The following is a 7,306-nucleotide window of genomic DNA, read 5'->3' as shown; positions in this document are numbered from 1 at the left end:
TTGCAATGGCCGCAAGCTTCAAGATCGAATGATGAAGATGATGATCCGAAAAGAAAAAGCTCTATTTTTCTTCTTATGTCCACCTTTTATGTCCTCCTCCAATAGTGTAGGTGTCCTTTCCGCAAAATTATTCTGTCCTTTTACATATAGGTTGGTTATACCAGATTGGACAGCTCACGCAATTTTAATTCTTATCCGGACAGCTGTCAGGTGTGGCGACAATTCTGGACGCAATCTGGAATTCACTTATGCAGCGACATTAATGCAAAAAGATAGCAAAATTAAAGATAAAATAGGCTAGGATTCACTGAGTTATAAAATGCAATTTACTTAATTGAAATTACTAAAATGTATGCTAAGGATAACTAAATGAGAACAATTTAACCAATAAGTAAGGGGGAAAACCTATGTTCTGTCTAGTGCTATCACATTGTTTGGGAGATCCAACGGCCAGCACAGACCTCTTTTTCTATGAAATTGAATCAAGAAAAATCACTCTAAAGGTAGTGACATTAGAGACATTCTGAGTAGAAGAGACGTGGGTGCAAATAAATCGCATCCATATCTTCACCATCGGAAACATTATGGCCTGATTAAACTTGACAAGGATGTTCGTCCCGGCTTGGCAAGTCCACTTGCCACACCCCTATGCCAAATTTCTCAAAATAGCACCCATATTGATCCCTTATACATAGTTAAATCGATAGACTGTAAGAAAAGAGATGCATAATATGGAGCATCATAATATAAACAAATTTCTCAGGGTGTGACTAGTACGTGTTTACCCCGAACGATTACTTCATTAAGGTTATTACCTGGGAGTTACAAATTTCCCTATCCTTTGATGATGTGTAAAATTCATAAACTATTGTGTCGACCGTTGGTTCGTTCGAGATCGAGCAAAATTTAGGCCAATGGTGGAAATCCACGAACTCCTAAATGGAGTCACAATCAGTTAATGAAGGATCGAATCCTTGTCCTTGAATGAATGTATGACCACTCATTCACAAGTAACAACGTTCGAATTCTAGGTTGCCAAAATGGTTAGCGTTGAAATTCATCGATGCCTTGACCTCCTCCAAACATGCGAACATTTTAGAGTAAAAATTGTGCAAATAAAAATATATAAAATTAGTGCGGTGTACGCAAGCAAACAGGTCAAATTGTAATATAATTTAGTGTTACAACAGAACACTGGTAAGTGTTTTGAGGATCGTACCCAGGGGAGGTTGAATTAAATCTAAATATATTATCTACACTAGAAAGTTTAAATATTAATCACTAAAAATCATATTATAAAAATTAATATTACAAATTAAGGTTGTAAAATAAATTCGAAACTACTAAAACAAAGTTAACAAATAAAAATCATTTAATTAACAGGAAGAAGATTAACTCGTTTCGATGGTTGCAATTAACTTCAGAATTTGGGTTTTATTAGGGAATTAGTTATTAACTAACCAGTATTACATCTCGTCTTCTACTACTTAACTAATTGTTTAGTACACGCTTATCTCTCGACCTCACTTTCCTGACTGGGATAAATTCATGATTTACTCAGTAAACTTATCTCTCGACCTCGTTTATCTTAGATTACTTCTTAGGGTCGTCAATCCTTAGGTTTAAACACACCTGAATTTATACCAACTAACTCTAACTCTATTGAAAAAACCCAAAATCCTTCACTCCCACATCCACTTATTAATCTTCCTAAAGATACTTAACAATTATATTTTCCATAATTACATTAATCATGCAAATTAACATAAAAGAGAAAGAAATAAAATTTGTCTGTTTGGTGAACTTGTGCTCAGAATCGCAAAATCCTTTAATAGTGATTGAGATCTTGTTGGCTACAAACAAGAAGTGATAAAAAAGTATTTAAATAATTAATAATGAAGACTTGGACTCAAATCAAATCAAAGTCAAAGAACAAGAAAAATAAAACTATTTTTGAAATAAACTAAAACTAAATAAAAATCCTAAACTACTAACTAAAACCCTAAAATGACTTGGTAAAAGCTCCCCAAGTTTTGCCTTGACATAACTATCTATAAGAAAAGTTTAGTAGACCTAAATAGGTCAAATACAAGCCTTAATCACATAAAATATGAGCTATACAGAAGGAAATAACCTTGCGTAATTTGTACCCCATGTTGCACTTGTGTCGCGACACAGACTAAGGTGTGTCGTGACATACAACTTCGAATATAAAATTCTAAATTGGTTCGATTCTATTACGACATCGAAAACTTGTGTTACGACTAGGCTATCGTTCCTGATGCTTTTGGGCCTCAAAATAAGTATCATGCACACTCAAGTATAATGCATAAAAACTCTTATTTTGCAATAATTTGAATCTAAGCTACAAAATGTGAAAATGTAATGAAAAACATTAAAATGACTAGAAAATAAGCTCGTTAAGTGCTAAAAATTACATAAATTGCCACTATGATTTGTGACAAATCAAATACCCCATGCTTAATTTGTTGCTTATCCTTAAGCAAATGAAAAAGAAAAAGAAAAATAATCAAACTAAAAATAAAATGACAAGAAAAAATGTGACTAAAAATAAAGTACTAAAGCATGCTTGGTACATGCAAGTGGAACAAAGTGAAGAAAATAAGAAAGTTTGCTAAACCAAAAACTCTATCTAGATGTTTAAACAACCTAAAATTTTCACATTCAGACATGATAGTTCAAGATATTACACAACAAACAAGTCAAAGTAAATATATGGATCCATCAAAAGTTATATACGAGTATAGTATTTATGGTTTGAATTAATCAATTTCTTTTATCCATGCTTTTAACTCTAATAAAATATTTATAAGTACATGCAATTTACAAGTATTTGTGCCAATATGAGTGGGATTTTTCTCAATTTCTCATATTTTTCAATTTAACCACGGTGACGACTCTCACTCTCTTGAATTTTATCCATTCTATGCTTTTATCACACTCGCTTTACTTTTAACTCTTACAATGATTTTGTTCACCCCTATTGCCTATATAATTCACCTTGTTTGATTGGTACTTAGAATTTTTTCTGTAGTTTTGGGCCAGCTCTATTATGGTTCGTTTAGATGTTGCTTCCAATCGGTTCAAATTTTCCAAAATTATATGATAAGCATCCACCTTTTGGGTAGATTTCATAGTTGTTGGTTTTGGATTGTAAATGAACCTTTCATTCAAACACATATATGAGTTCATAGCCATGTCGTCAATTATTTGACAAGCTTGCTCATACATATTTTTCATCAATGCTCCTCTGAATGTGGCATCTAGTACACAACTCGAATTGTTATCTAAACCATTGTAAAATACCTACATGTGGAGCCACTCTTGCATTTCGTGATGGGGACACTACCTCAACAGTGACTTAAATCCATCCCAAGCTTTGTAAAATTTTTACCTTTGAATTGCTTGAAGTTAGCGACTCACAACAAAGCTAAATGGATATGCTTATCGAGAAAAATATATGTAAAAATTTTCCCACTAATTTGTCCCACGTGGTTATAGAACCTGGATCTAATGAATCCAACCAATCAACAACGTGATCATATAAGGAAAAGAGAAATAACCGAAGACGAACAACATCATCATTTACCCCATTGTATTTGAAAGTATCACACAATTGGAGGAACTGTTTTAGGTCTTGAGTTGGATCCTCCATCATGTTCCCTCGGAATTGCAAGGTATTTTGGATCATCTGTATCATAGCCATCATGATATCAAAACTATTGGTGTTGATCGCTAGTCATTCAATACTACCTCGTGCAACATTTATCATTAGTAGTGCGTACTTACACAACGTCCTTTGAACCATCAGTAACTCTCCTTGGATTTGTGCTTGTGGTTCAAGTAGATTGTCAAACAGTGGATTTTCCCAAGGCAAAGCAATTACCATGGGTGGATCGTTTTTCATCAAGTGACGATTGTGTCTCAGAATTTGCTCCGAATCAACGTATAGCTCAACTAGAATGCTTGCACTTCGAGTCATAAACTGAAATCAGAGACAGAGAAATAGAAATTAATAACTGAAAAGTAAAATAAAATAAAGAATATGACAAAGATAAAATAAAATAAAAATCGTATCTGTAATTTTTAATTTTCCTATCTATTCTACTAATTGTAGAAAATAAATTTAAATTTAATAGGTCAAACTGTAATATAATTTAGTGTTACAACGAAACACTAGTAAGTATTCTGAGGATTGTACCCAATGGAGGTTGATTTAAATCTAATTATATTATCTACACTAGCAGGTCTAAACAGTAATCAATAAAAATCATATTACAAAAATTAATATTAAAGATTAAGGCTGTAAAATAAAAATGAAACTACCAAAATAAAGTTAACAAACGAAACTTTAGTGGCTGCAATTAATTTCAAAATTTGTGTTTTACTAGGAAATTAGTTATTAACTGACAGTATTACCTCTTTTCCTCTATTACTTAACTAGTCATCTAGTACACGCTTATCTCTTGACCTCATTTTCCTGGCTGGATAATTCCATGAATTACTCGCTAAACTTATCTCTCGACCTCGTTTATCCTCGATTACTTCCTAGCGTCATCAATCCTAGGGTTTAAAAACACATGAATCTATACCAACTAACACTATTGGAAAAACCCTAATTTCTTCGTTAATCACTCTCACATCCGCTCGTTACTCTTCCCAAGGACCTAGCCACTCATCGACTTAAAAACCATCTTTTTCACAATTAAATTAATCATGCAATAATGCAAATTAACGTACAAGAAAAAGATATAGAATTTGTCTATTTGATGAACTTGACATGCTCGGAATCACAAAATCTTTTAATGGTAATTGAGATCTCGCCGGTTGCAAACAATATGTGAAAGAAACGTACTAAATAATTATTAACGAAGACCTGGACTCAAATCAAATCCAAGTTGAAGAACAAGAAAAATAAAATTGTTTTCGAAATAAACTAAAACTAAATAAAAATCTTAAACTACTAATTAAAACCCTAAAACAGCTTAGTAAAAGTTCCCCAAGCTTTGCATTCACATAAGTATTTATAGGAAGAGTTTAGTAGCCCTAATTAGGTCAAATACAAGCCTTAATCAAATAAAATATGAGTTGTGTAGACGTAAACATCCTTGCGTAACTTGTGCCACACGCTGCACCTGTGTCGCGACACAGACTAAGGTGTGTCGCAACACAGAACTTTGAGTATAAAAGTCTGAATGGTTCTGTTGTGTTGTGACACTAAAAACTTGTGTTGCGTCTCGACTGTCATTTCTAATGCTTTTGGGCCTTAATTAGATTGTTAAATCTACCTTAAGACTAGTATAGGCCCAATAGGTCAACTAACTCAAAATAATGCATAAAAACACTTTTTTGCAATAATTTGAATCTAAGCTAAGAAATGCGAAAATGCAATAAAAACATTAAAATGACTAGAAAACATTAAAATGCCACTACGATTTGTGGCATATCATGCCTCTTAGGTATGTCTTGCTTTACGAGGTGCCATGTAATCGAGTTTAATCAAGGATAAATAAAAGAACAATACCCAAACACGTAACAGAGAACAATATTGGAACATCTAACCTTAATATGTGAATTCGTTCGTATTGGGCTATTCTTTGATGTGTTATGCCTACAAGAGAAAAAATGAAGCAAAGAAAAAAACTCACAAAGAAAGAGAATATAAATAACTGAGGAAAACTGGAGACTCGAATACGAAAAACCGAAGCAACGGAGATGGAAGAGAAGTGTGACAGCTCCAAGAACTTTCGGATGACTGTTAGGTTGTTTTGAAAGTGGCATCTAGGGCTGAAATGGTTTGGTATATATAGGAAATCTGACGGGCCACGCGCAAAAACGGGTTAGAAATTGCAAAAATTCGATATGTTGTGTTACGTCATGGACTTAGGCGTGTCCCAACATAGACTTGAAATATTCAAGAATTTTGGTTCGAAGTTGGGTGTCGCAGCACAAGGGGACCTATATCGCGACATGTATTGGGCAATGCAAAATTGTTATTCTCAGACGTGTCAAACTCCTGTGGTTATTCCTAATCACTTCAACTCACTCCTACGGCCACCTTAGCTCCTAACTAAGCTAATTCCTACCCAAATTAAAATTAAATATCCACAATTACAATCCTCAAAATCCAAAATTCACACAATTACAATTTTTACAGGAATAATAAAGTTTAATGATAAAAATTTCAAGTATAGCTACCGGACTCGTCCGGTAACCCATTCATCTTCAGCATTGACTTTTTCCGTCTCTGCCTATCATTGCAATATGTCCAGTAGAGGTCTATCAATTCTATATCTTTCCACTTGTCTCGTTCCTTTGAACTGTATTTTTTTATACAAATTAAACTCCAAAAATACCTTTGATCATGGTTAATAGGGGTTACATAATATAATGCAAATCATTAGTTCCCAAATTTTTTTTCTGATCCCTCATGTTGGAAATCATGGTCGCATTTGATCTACATAGTCGTGTGACCCCTGTTTCCAAATATTTTATATTTTTCTAAAATTTTATATTTTGTTTCAAATTAGTCCCTAATAGTTCCCAAACTATTTTTAAGGCCCCTTAAGCTCGATTTAAAGTCCGTAAATGTATTTATACTATGAATGAAATATAGATTTGAATATTGTCATTTAAATTAATAAATAAATGACTTAATGATGTTAATTGTTTTGATATGTATTGTAATACTCTGTAACCTTAATTTGACAATGGAGATGGGCTAGGGGTGTTACATTTAGTGGTATTTGGGCTTGGCACCCAGTACTGAGGTGTGTCTCAGAGGGATGTTAGCCTACAGGCTAGGCACTTAGTGCTAAGGTGTGTTTTTAGATGGTTAGCTCATTTGAGCGTACTAGTATGTTCTGGATGGTTAATCGTGTATCCAAATCCGTTATATCGTTCACCAAGCAAACTTCTATTGGTTTTACGGTTTATAATTTTTATTATAAGCGATTGCATGAATTTCAGGTTGATTATTATGAGATGTTATTGAATGAATTAGTACAATTGAATTTATTATCTATTAGAAGTATTTATATAAAAAATCACTCGTTAAATGGACGTGATGGAGAGGATTATGGCTTATTTTTTGTATTTTGTATCATAAATGTTTATTCGATAAGTTTATTATTTAAACTGTTGAAATTACTAAGCTCAATTAAGCTTACCTGTGTCTTTTCGTTTATTTCTTTGTAGATACATTTTTATGGAAACGGGCGACCAGATCGACTAAAAGAATCACACTATCTGGAAATCTTTTGGTAGTTTTTGAATGTCCAACTTG

This window comes from Gossypium hirsutum, chromosome D11 (assembly GCF_007990345.1).
Source record: "Gossypium hirsutum isolate 1008001.06 chromosome D11, Gossypium_hirsutum_v2.1, whole genome shotgun sequence".
NCBI classification, from domain to species: domain Eukaryota; kingdom Viridiplantae; phylum Streptophyta; class Magnoliopsida; order Malvales; family Malvaceae; genus Gossypium; species Gossypium hirsutum.
The sequence above is the reverse complement of the archived record's forward strand: the minus strand, read 5'-3'. Positions refer to the sequence as shown.